This window comes from Drosophila busckii, chromosome 2R, assembly GCF_011750605.1.
Source record: "Drosophila busckii strain San Diego stock center, stock number 13000-0081.31 chromosome 2R, ASM1175060v1, whole genome shotgun sequence".
NCBI lineage: Eukaryota > Metazoa > Arthropoda > Insecta > Diptera > Drosophilidae > Drosophila > Drosophila busckii.
In genome coordinates this window covers 11,450,571-11,462,698 of record NC_046605.1, presented here as the reverse complement: position 1 = coordinate 11,462,698, position 12,128 = coordinate 11,450,571, and positions in this window count along the sequence as shown.

The window sequence follows — 12,128 nt, the reverse complement described above, 5'->3', positions numbered from 1 at the left end:
AAATAAAATCCCCCGATTTAATTATATACAGCAGCTGTATAACCGTAATAAGAGCTCAAGCCAAGGCGAAACGTCAAAGTTCAAATAAAATTTTGCAGCCATATTTCATATATATATAAAAAAAAAGTCCACTTAGCTTAATATTTGGAAATCGACTTTCGGTTTTTGCAAAATCTGTACGAACAACAACAAAACAATGAACGCGAGTTCATAAATTAATATTTTGCATTGTTGCTGTTGTTGTTGCAATGCATACAATTAACGCTGCCGCAACCAACACACACACACACACACACACGCACGCACACATACATAATAATATAGAAAATACGAATATTTAAAACTAAAGCTGCTCATGTATCTGTATCTATAACTGTCTATCTCACTCTGTCTGTTAACTTTGCATAAACGAAACAAACAGCTGAACATCCCAAAAGCCAAAACTTAATCTTACGCAACGTTCATAAAGATTGGCAAAAATATAGATGTGTGTGTATATAAAAAAATTATGATAATGAAATAGCTACGCTCGATTGGAAAGAAACCTCATGCGGTGCTGGCTAATGGGCCAGCTCTTGGACTGGGTTTGGGGCAGATTCATGCATGAAATGCAAAAGCTTAAAACATAATTAAGCTATAGCCCAACAACAATATTAATGTTTTATTTTTTGGTTTGTTTTTTGCAAAAGTGATAGTGCGTAGAGCGTTAAGCTCTCGTAACTTGTTATCTATAGCTCATCATAGATTTTAGTCTTGTGTAATGCGCTTTCAGGGTCGTTTCCAAAGTTTGCGGCATCTTTCAGTTACGAATACACAACAATCTTCAATGTTCAAACTTTTGCGCTGCGTTTCCAGCAAATCAAAATACATTTTTGATTTATTTAATATGCTTATTAATGTGACTGATGAGCCAATTTGAAGTGTTTTATTTTTAGTTTGGCTTACTTTTGATTACCATTGTAGTTTTAATGATTTAATCAACAAATCATGAGTTGGTTAATGTCATAAATTAAGCAAAAAGTAAAAAACATTTATATAAAATCCATACATTTATTGTTAAAAACTAAAATGATGCAGCAACAATTTTTAAACAAAAATTAAATGCAGCAAAAATATTATAATTAAATCTTAAAAATGTTTAGATACAACAAAGTTAATTACTAAAATTAAGTTGAATAATTATAATAGATAAAAATAAGATTTAAGCCTTTTATTAAGTTTTGGTTTATATATTAATTTTTTCATAAGTGACAAAGGATTAAAATTTGTCTTTGGTTTACTTTTATTACTATTGTAGTCTTAATGATTTAATCAACAAATCATAAGTAATACATTAAGCAAAAAATAATAAAAATGTATAAAAAAATTAATTTATAAATTAAACTGAAACAGCAACAAGGTTTTAGCTATTTTATTAAAAATTAAATGCAGCAAAAATATTATAATTAAATCTTAAAAGTATTTATATATAAAAATGTAGTTACTAAAACTAAATTGAATAATAGATAATATAAAAATAAAATTTAAGCCTTTTATTACATTTTTGGATTATACATAAATATTTTATATGTTACAAAGGATTCAAATTAATTTAATTTAACTTAAAAATTTAATTCACAAATCATGAGTAATAAATTAAGCAAAATATATATTATATATATATATTATTAACACTTGTTTATTGTTAAAACTAAAATGATGCAGCAACAAAGTTTAAGCTATTTGATTAAAAAATTAAAGGTTGCAAAAATATTATAATTAAATTTTAAAAATGTTAAAATAAATTACTAAAATTAATTTCAGCCTTTTATGAAGTTTTTGTTTATTTATTAGCTTTAATTAATTATTTATAATTATTAATATTTATTATTAATATTTTTATAAATGACAGAGTAAAAGTCCTCAAAGTTTTTCATTAATAAAAGCTACAAAACTCTTTTTTTCCAAGTAAAACCCGCTAACTTAGTATTTAAACTTTAAGCACAGCAATATTTAAGTTCTGAACAAAGCGTTACGATCTATTGAAGCCACATCAATCATTGAGTGAATGACATAAGCAAAGCGTTTACAGGCTAATGAGCCACAATTGTAGCCCCCAAGCTGCTGCTTGGCCTGACGTCGCGGCATATCAGCAGCTTAAATCAAATATAGATCAATCTTTCTTTTATAATTTTTTTTGAAGAGTGCTACGCCCCTCTGGGCACTGACACTAGCCGCCCCATTTGTAAGCCCCGAGGCAAAGTTAAATCAATTTCAAGCTTAAGTTTGCCCAGCCAGCTTATTAACATTGTAAAGAATTGAAAACTATTGTAAGCCAAGCCAGACCAGAGACTTGAAGCTTGGCAGTCTGTCGGTCTGTCTGTGTGCCTAGACTTAAGCTAGCTAACTGTATAGTTTGTAGTTGACGCTTTTACCGCTAAGGTTCGTGCTACGGTAAAACTATGAGCCAAGAATGTTGAACAAGTGCTTGGCAGCTTAGAAGCTCCCAGCGCTACAAGCTTAGAACTCTGTGAGTTGACTGCATAATTTTTACAAAAAATACACAGAAGGGGGTAGAGGGGGGCAGGGGGGGCAGCTCATTTGTGCCGCAAGTGAGTCAAAGAGCCGTAAAGCGAATGTGTTGAGGCAGCAAGAATCGCACAAAACTAACAGCAACTAATGATAAAGAACACCTCGCAGTTCGCAGTCGGCGTCGCAGTTAGCGTCGCAGTTGGCTGCGGCTTATTTAGTATGTCAAAACATGTTTTTTGTTTCGCTCTTTACTTTACTTTACTTTGCTGTTTGTCGTTGTATTTTTTTCTTTTACTGCTGCAAGCGTCGTCGTTGTCTATGGAAAGTGGGACACACTGCCGCTGCCGCTGTCGACGTCGACGTCAGCAGCAAAGCTAACTGCCACAAAAGGTGAATAGCCAATAAATCGACGCTTGTAAATTGAAATTCTTAGGCTACGCACTTGCACCTGTTGTTGTTGTTTTTAGCAACTTTAAGTTTGTTAATTGTGCTGCGCACATTTGCATTGAGCCAAGTTAGTTGATTAGTTAGCAATTAGTCTTAGCTTATAATTAAAATTAAAGTTAAGCTTCACTGTACTGACCTGTTAATGCGCCAGCGCTGATGCTGCTGCCGCTGTCTCTGTCTCTATCGCGTTCTCGCTCTCTGCTGCGTACAGCAGCAACAGTTGTTGTTGTTGTTGTGGTTGTTGTTGCTGCTGTTGTTGCTGTTGCTGCTGTTGTTGTTGTTGCTGCTGTTGCAGTTGCTGTTGTTGCTGTTGCTGTAGTTGCTGCTGCTGTTGTCTTCGCTGTAGGCAGCAGCAGCAGCTCAGTTGGCGTGCGTGCGCTTTGTCTTGTGGGCGTGGCTGCTGCTGTTGTTGACGTTTTGCTTATAGCCAAATGCTTGCCAATGCTGCTGAAGCTGCTCAACTGACCAAAGTTGCTGGAACGCGCCAAAGCAGGTGGCTCCGATTTGTATTTCTGCTGCTGCTGCTGCTGCTGTGTGGCTGCTGCTAGCGCTAGGCGCTTGGGCGCTGGCTCAGCCAGCTGTGGCTCCAATGTGTGCACTTCCTCCTCAAAGCAAACATCCAGCAAGGTGGAGCCATTGCCTGTTTGCAAGCCTGCAATGTCCTTTAAGTCAATCCAGCTGGCGCCCAATTTGTCGCCATCGCTTAGCGGCAAACTCAAGACGCGCGTGTCGCCCTCATCGACAATATGAAATGCCTGCGTGGGCTCTATTTTGACTATAATAGGCTGACTGCCCATTAGCTGTGGCGGCTGCTGGTTGCTGCTGCTGCTGCTGCTGTGACGATTGCTGCTCAGCAAACTGGCCATGTGCTCAACGGTTTCGTCCTCATCCGCGCCAGCGAGTTCGCTTAGCTGCTGCTCAATTTGCAGGTACGTAGTTGTTGTTGTTGTTGTGTTTGCTGCTGCTGCTGCGCCGCTTATGTTGCTGATGTGCTCGCTAGCTACAGTGCGTATGGTGGTTACAGGCTGCGCACGCAGCACGTCCAGCTTAAGCACCGTGCACTTGTCTGTTTGCTGATATTGATGTTGCTGCTGTGGACGCACATAGCTTTGTATGTTGCTGCTGTTGCTGTTGTTAGCATCTGAGCTAAGAAATGCAAGTGGCGGCGATGTTGCTTTGTTGCTGGTGCTAACGCTGCGCAGCGTGGGCGTTGCCGTTGCCGTTGCAGCGGATCGAGCCACAATTGTGGTTGCTGCTGGCAGCGGAATTATCGATATTGAGGGCACTTTGCTACGTAAATTTGCCACTGCAGCAGCTGTGGCAGCATCAGCGTCCACGTAACTAGTTGTTGTTGTTGTTGCTGCAACTGTTGCTGCTGGCGTTGCGTTGCGATTGCTGCCAACTGGCACTGCCTGCTGTATCAGCAGGAGATCTCTTGGCCTATCCGTTGTTTGGCCGTTTGCTGTACAATTTGCGTTTAAACTCGATTAACAATTGCTTTGCTTTGCTTTGCTTTGTGCGCTTTGTTGCAATTTATTGTTTATAAATTTTAGTGTAGAAGCACAACATTGAAATAAATTTTTGGAGTTAAAATCAGCCTTACGAAAAGTGCACTTAAAAATTTGTTAACAGCACAAACTTTGAATTGCTTTACACTTTAATATTAAGTATATATAATATATATATATATAGATAGAGAGAGTGAGAGATTTGCAGCTTGCATATTCCAGTTGTGCTGTTGGAATATGCGTCGTATGCTTAATAACTGCAATATGCATTAAATTGCGTATACGTTATGTTTTGGCAATTGCTTAGTTCAGTCCACTTGCACATTTTTTTAGTCAGTACAGTGCCACAATATGTTGCACACATATATATATATATAACTGTATAGTTAGTTATCTGTATTTGCACCTGGGCTATTGTGCGCTCTTTGTGGCTGCTGCTGCTGTTGCTGTCAGTGTGTATCTGTAGCCGTAACTGGCAAATGCTGCTGCTGCTGCTGTTGTTGTCATATCCTGGCGCTGCACTTGCAATAAGCTGCTGCTGTTGTTGTTGTTTGGCTGCAAGGCGCCATTGGAATTTGAGTTCAAAATACAAGTGACTGGAAGTGTGTCGCTGTCGCTGCCGACGTCGACGTCGCTGCTACTGCTGCTGCTGCTGCTGCTACGCTGACCAAACTTCCACATTGCGGCACGCAACCCCAGCGTCAGTTTTAGTTGTTGCTGCCTTCATGCAATTGCTCGAGTAAATCACCACCACCAACAACAACCACCAGCTGTGTGGCTTTAAGCATCGATTTTTTCATTCAGCACACATGCAAATCGATACACACACACACACGAACACACACACATGCACAGCTTACAGTTATGTGCGACAGTTCGAGTTGCAACGCTTTCGCTTTTGTTTATAAATTAAAACATTAAATCCCATTTAATGTCTTTAACTTTTATAACACATTTTTTTACAACTTTTGCTGCACTTGCAACATGCTGCATGCCACCAACAAATGTTTATTTCAAACACTCAAACTCACTAAACAATTTGCACTTGTTTTATTTTTATTGCTTGTTTTGTTAGCTTTGTGCGCTTTTGTTTATTTCATATATTAACTATTTTTTTGTTTATGTTTCAATTATAAATTGCACGCGTATCCTTTTTTGTGCGTCCTTTGCAGGAATGTGTCCCAAATTCAAGTGCGCTACAAACACATTTCTCGCCGCACTTTCCGTTTCGCCACTCGGCTCAGCTGCTGCTGCTTGGAAAAAAGGACTTGTGTGGGAAAATCGCAGTCGCAGTCGCAGTCGCAGTCACATGCATTGGGGGTGCCTTTGCATATGTGTGTCTGTGTCTGTGTGTGCAGTAGGAAAATGGGACTCGCTGCGCTGCAAAATAGGGTTAGTAGGCATAATGCCAAGTGCATAGACAGGAAAAACTGGAAAACGTGTGCGGCATTGTTGCGCAGTTGTTTTTCCTACCCTTAAGCCAACTATCGTTCCACTTCCACACACACACACTCACATTGCTCACTCTGTTTTCGTTTGTGCGCACGTCGGGAAATTCGTGTGCATGTGGTGAAAATATCTTTGGCTCAAGGGAAATTTGTGCGTGGGGTTTGTAAATTTGAATAAAGCGCGCCAAACATTTCGAATTTAATAAAAATTTGTATGCAATACGTTGTACATTTATTTATCATTACATTACAGAAAAAAATGCACGAATATTTTTACAATCATTTTTAAAAACAATGTTTATATGATTTTAAATAGTATTTTCTTTATTTATGTAATTTAAACTATGAACAGTCGACGGTAAAAGAAAATGATTACAAAAAATATTTAAAATAAATTTAAAACTATTTTAAAATTAAGTTTTTGTTTATAAATTTGATAAGCTTATTGATTGGTAGTGTTGAAAATAAATGTATTCACTTTAAATAGCAAAGAGGGTTTATTCAATATTTCTTACAAATTAATATGCAACACATATTGTTCATACTTTCAGTTGTAGCAAAAATAGAAAAATTAACAAAACTTAATATTTTCTAATGTCTATTGTTTAATATAATTTTCTGTAATTTTTGTTTGTATTTTTTTTTTTTATATATTTGTAATACTTTTAATACTTCATAGCTGATGCATAAGTGCAATGCACAAATATTTTAACGACACTTATTAATAATATCAAACAATAATTTTATAATTTTAAAAAAATAAAACAAAATTTATCCTTTTCATTTAAAATTTATTCTGTTAACAACACCGATAGATCCCTCTGATTTTGTGACTACGCGATTTATTTTTACTTTTTTAACTATTAATAATTAACACTAACCTATAGCTGATTGGGTTTTCCCCAATCCTTGCAACGAATGTTGGGTCTGTTTAAAACTCCCAGTCTATAAACTTATCAAATTTAAAGAAACGCAAAAGCTTAATTTTTAAATATTATACTTTTAAATTTAATTTTGAAATATTTTTTGTAATCATTTTCATCGCCGACTGTTCATAGTTGACATTAAATAAATAAATAAAGAAAATTGTAATTTTTTATATATTTGAAAAAAAAAAAGCTAAAAGTATTAAAAAGATTTAAAAAGATTTTTAATTAAAAGATTTCGCATTTATAGCACCAATAGCTTGCACAAATATTTATATTAAAATTTATTATTGTCTTACAAAATTTTTATTAATTTTAACACATTCAAATATTTTTGACAGCAAGCTTTAAAAATATTTCTTTTAATATGATTGGCAACAATTATTTAGCCAGTTTTATGGCCATTGCAAAATACTTGTTAAACAAATGCCAGCCAACAATATAAATCAATCAAAATTTTGTTGCTTTGCAGCTGCTCTCAATAAAAATTCAAAACAGTTAGAAACACAAAAGCCAAAAGCAAACAAAGCCGTTAAGAAATAGCCAAACAACAACAACAAAAAAAAATCAAAAGCTGCAAGAATGAAAACAGCAAATTGGCCAAAAGCATTGCACAACCAGCAACAGCAAAGATTGTGGGCCCTACGCTGAGCCAACTTGACGCATCATTAGCAATATCAGCCAACTGAGGAGTTATAGTTATTGTCAACAGTTAGCGCCAAGCATGAATATCTCATGTTTTGCCGTTGCTTAAATCATGTTAGATTTATTTAGTGCTCTATGCTGTACATGTGTGTGTGTGTGTGTGTTTGTGTTTGCGCAAGTTGTGGCCAAGACGAACAAGAGCTAACTGGTTCTAGCTGTAAGCCTACAATTTGCTGCTTGCCGCACGCCGCTGCAAGTTGGAAGCGCCGTTGGTTCTAACGTCAAAATGTGTGCCTCACCGTTGTAACGATCGTTTGTTTCTACTTTTTTTCTACTGGCTTGTGGTTTGTTTGCAGTTAGCGATTCTAACCTGTTTCTCTTGGCTGGCACAGACTGGGGCTGGGGCAGAGCTAAAAAGCTAACACAGTGAGTAGCTCTGGGTAAAAGTCCCGTAAGAAAGTCCCAGTTATTCAAGAGGAAAAACCTGTTACACGCAACTGAAACTGGCTGTGGCCCGTTGCTTTGGCCAAGAACAAATCAAAAAAGGCCAACAGCAGCCACAGCAGCAACAAACACGTTAGTACCGTTGTGTCGGATTCTTTGTTGCGCAACTGTGTTGCAAGATTAGCTGCTGACTTCAACTGCGACTGCGACTGCGACTGCGACTGGTTTATTGCAACGTTGGCTCGTCGATGAGGCAACTCGTTGTTGTTTTTGCTGCTGCTGCTGCTTCTTTCATATCAAAATGTTGTTGTTGTTTACAAAGATGTTGCAACATCTGCAGCTAGAATCGGAAATGCTGCCCCAACAACAGCAACAACAACAAAACCTTGCCAAGTCAATTGCGTGCGTTGAAGCTTGACTGCGTTTTGCATTTGTTTTTCAGTTTATAAATTTTGCTATCTATAGCTTTTCGTATTTGAAAACCGTTGCAGCGTTTGCCTTTTTATACGTTCAATTAATTTTTTATGTTTATTATAGACATTTGCTTGTAATTCAGCATGTAATTTAGCTAATCAAGGCTAATGCTAGTTCGACTTGCTGCTAAAAGATATCACCAGATTTAATAAACTATGCTATAGTCGAGTGCATTAACTAATTACATTGTTGCTTAATTTTATTGTTGCCTTCAGTTTAGAAAACGCTCAAAATGTAAAAAGTTTGGCAGCTTTAATTGCCTTGAATTTATTTTTAGCTTTTATTTTTCCATTTTAAAATCAATATAAATTAATTGTTTTTCGCATAATAAATGGCTTAGCTTTCAACAATTTGTCTATAAATATTTAGGCTAATGCATTAAGCATGACAAATCGTATTTTAGCTTTAAACATTTGTCATGGCTTCGATTTTATGCAAATTTGTGTGCATGTTGTAATAATTTTAAAACTTAACTTTAGCTTTGAACTCACCTCGGATGGTGCTGGGCATGTTACAAGCGTTTGGGTTCTTTAAGCACGTTGCGTATACGTTATAAATTTGTATATGACACATTAATTTTGCACACTCATTTTAATTTTAATTTTTAATTTAAACAGCAAACCAGTTGCTGTTTTCATTTTTCAACAGCGCACTTGTCACTTTTGGCTTAAATCGTTGCTTACAACGCGTCGCGCAAACAAATTTCAAACGGTACATTTGCCAAACTAGCGAGTATTTTGTTTGTATGTGTGTGTGTGTGGCCCAAGAACGAGCACGAGACACATATACTGAGACACTGAGCTACTTACACGCTGGACTGGACGTGTGGACAAGCGTTTGAACACTAAATGGGCCCCAGCCCGTTGCCTGGCATCAGTAACGAACTCGTCTGCAACTGTCCAGCGCCACTGCAATGCGCTTGCAATGCTAAAAAAAATAAAGAAAACCTGTGCAGAAGGTGCTTAACTCTCCAAAAAAAAAAAAAAAATACAAAAAGAAAGATTCACGAGCGACAAACGAGCAGCAAAGAAAGGAGAAAGGAGTTTGCAACGCAAAATTCAAAACGCAGTTACAGCCTCCCACCTCAGCGCACCTGAACACACACACACACACACACACGCACACAGAGACGAGCAGAGAGCTGCACACACACACACAAAGAATTCCTGCTAATTAAATGCGTGATCATCGCTCAAAAATACACCCCAGCAACAGGAAAGTAACAAGAGTCATGCGCGCAATCATTTCATCATCAGAGCTTCTCACTCATGGAAACGTTTAAGTTGAGCATCGTACAGTGTTGGAATATACAGACAGGTATAGCTATAGCTATAGGTTGCTCATATATGATATTCCATACAAGCTGCAAGTAAATATAAAGTTTAAGCGGAATACTTAATTCTTAAATACTTTTATGCATAGATCAGTTTGCACTATCTACTATACGATAGTTTTTAATATTACTAACAGCAGCTTTAACTGTCTGAAATAATATTTAATAATTTTTATAAACGAACTGAAGAAATGCTAGAAGAAATTTTGTGCTTTTGTTTTAATATTTATTTTATTATTTTTAATGCAGCTTGTTTAATTTTTATTGTGTTTTTGTTTCTACATATACGATAGTTTTATTATGAGTCTGAAATAATATTTAAAAAAATTTATAAATAAACTGAAGAAATGAAAAAAGAAATTTTGTTTTTTTTTTTTTTAATTTTTATTACTTTTATTGTTTAATTTTTATTGTGTTTTTGTTACTACATATACGTTAGTTTTTATTATGAGTAAGAAGTGCGAAAAGTCAGCACCAGCAGCTATAACTGTCTGAAATAATACTTAAGATAATATATAAATAAACAAAGGAAAATATTTTTTTTTTATTATTTTTAGCCTATTGTTTAATTTTTATTTAGTCACTACATAAACAATAGTTTTTCGACGTTTCAGTAATCCATACAAGGACTAGAGCTATGTTTGGTCAGTGTCAGAAGTCTTAGTTATTTATAACCATAGTTAAATATAAATAAATGTTTATTTATTTTTTATTTTATTATATTATTGATAGCTATGTTAGTTATTTTAGCCTTAGCTGTCTATAAAAATATTTGAAAAAAATTATAAATAAAGGCACAAAACTAAACATATTGATCTTCTTTATAAACTTCAATTTTTTTTTATTTTATTATATTATTTTTATGCAATAGTTTTTACGATGAATGCCTCTAAGCTTACATCACCTTCTCATTAGATGCTGAGAGTTTGGGAAGTCAGTGTCAGAAGCTATAGTTGCCTGGGGGTCGCGTCATCGATCGAAGCTGTGCCTCGTTGCAGGCTTCTTCAGCTGCAGTCGTACGAAAACACAAAGCAAAGCTACAAAAAAAAAAGCGCACCTTTAGCTTTAATCGTTAAATAAACAGGAAGACTTCTACAGCAAACACACACACACACATACACATGCATTTACACCAATACATGCAGCAAGAGAAAACTTATCACCAGTCAGCAAAGACAGCAGCAGCAGCAGCGGAGGTGGAGAAAGAAAGAAAGCAAGCAAGAAAAAAAAATGAAATAAAACAGGTTGAGAAGTACCGCTAAGTGGGAAGAAGAAGAAGAAGCAGTAACAGCAAGAGACAGAGCAAGAGCGCCAGAGCAACAAGCCCCACAAGCAAAAAGGTCAACGAACGTTCTTAGCGAAGAAGAATGGAATCAAAACACAAAAACATGAAAAAACTGAGCACGCCTTACTAGAGAGCGAGAGAGAGCGAGCGCGGAAGAGAGTGCGAGCGTGAGTAAAAGTAAGAGAGCACAAAAAGAGCGCAACGAAAGTGCGCAGAGAGAAAGCGCCGCAGTGATCGTTGCTAAGAGAGCGCGTGCGAGCAAAGCGCAAAAGAGTGCGCGCGCGCGCGCTCTCTCTCGCTCTTGCGCTCTTTGCAGTCAAAAAATTTATGCCGTATGCATTTTCAAAAGAATTTTTATGAAAATAACCTCAACGAAATGTATTTTTAGCAAAAAAAGAATTTCTTAAATGCAACAATGCAATGAAAGCAACAAAGTGTGCGAGAGAGAGAGAGAGCGAGTGAGTGAGAAGTACAGTGGGCGTTTAGCTGTGTTTAATAAAAACCCAAACTGAAACTGAAATTCTGACTGCGCTTATTGCTCAATATTTGATAATACGCACGCACACTATTAAAAGCTTACACACACACACACACACACACACAGGCGCACGTGCAAAAGCTGTAGAAGGTAGCGGTAAATTGACGAAATATTCTGAGACAGAGCAAAGCACATTGACCTCCACCAGCAGCAGCAGCAGCAGCAGCAGCAACGTTCGCAGCGCAGTTGTAACTGTGTAATAAGCTTCAACAAAGATGTGATCAACTGAACGCTTTAAGTTCCCCACAGACTTTTGTTTAAATATATATATAGTTGTAATACATATGTATGTATTGTGTTTTTAGCTGCTGCTTTGGGCACCAAAGTTGCACTTCAGCTTATGCAACTGGCAACTGGCAGCTTGCATCTGTATCTGTGTCTTTCACAATCGCTGACTGATAAGCTGATAAGGCAAGCAAACAAAATGCCTGGCGACACTCTTGAAATGAACTGCAGTTGAAATACTTACGCAGCAAATTGCCAGCAGCGTTGATCCTGTTTCACTGTGCCCACGCAGGCGATGCGCATGGGTGTATGGGAATGCGTTCTAGTCGCACTGCTCGCTGATT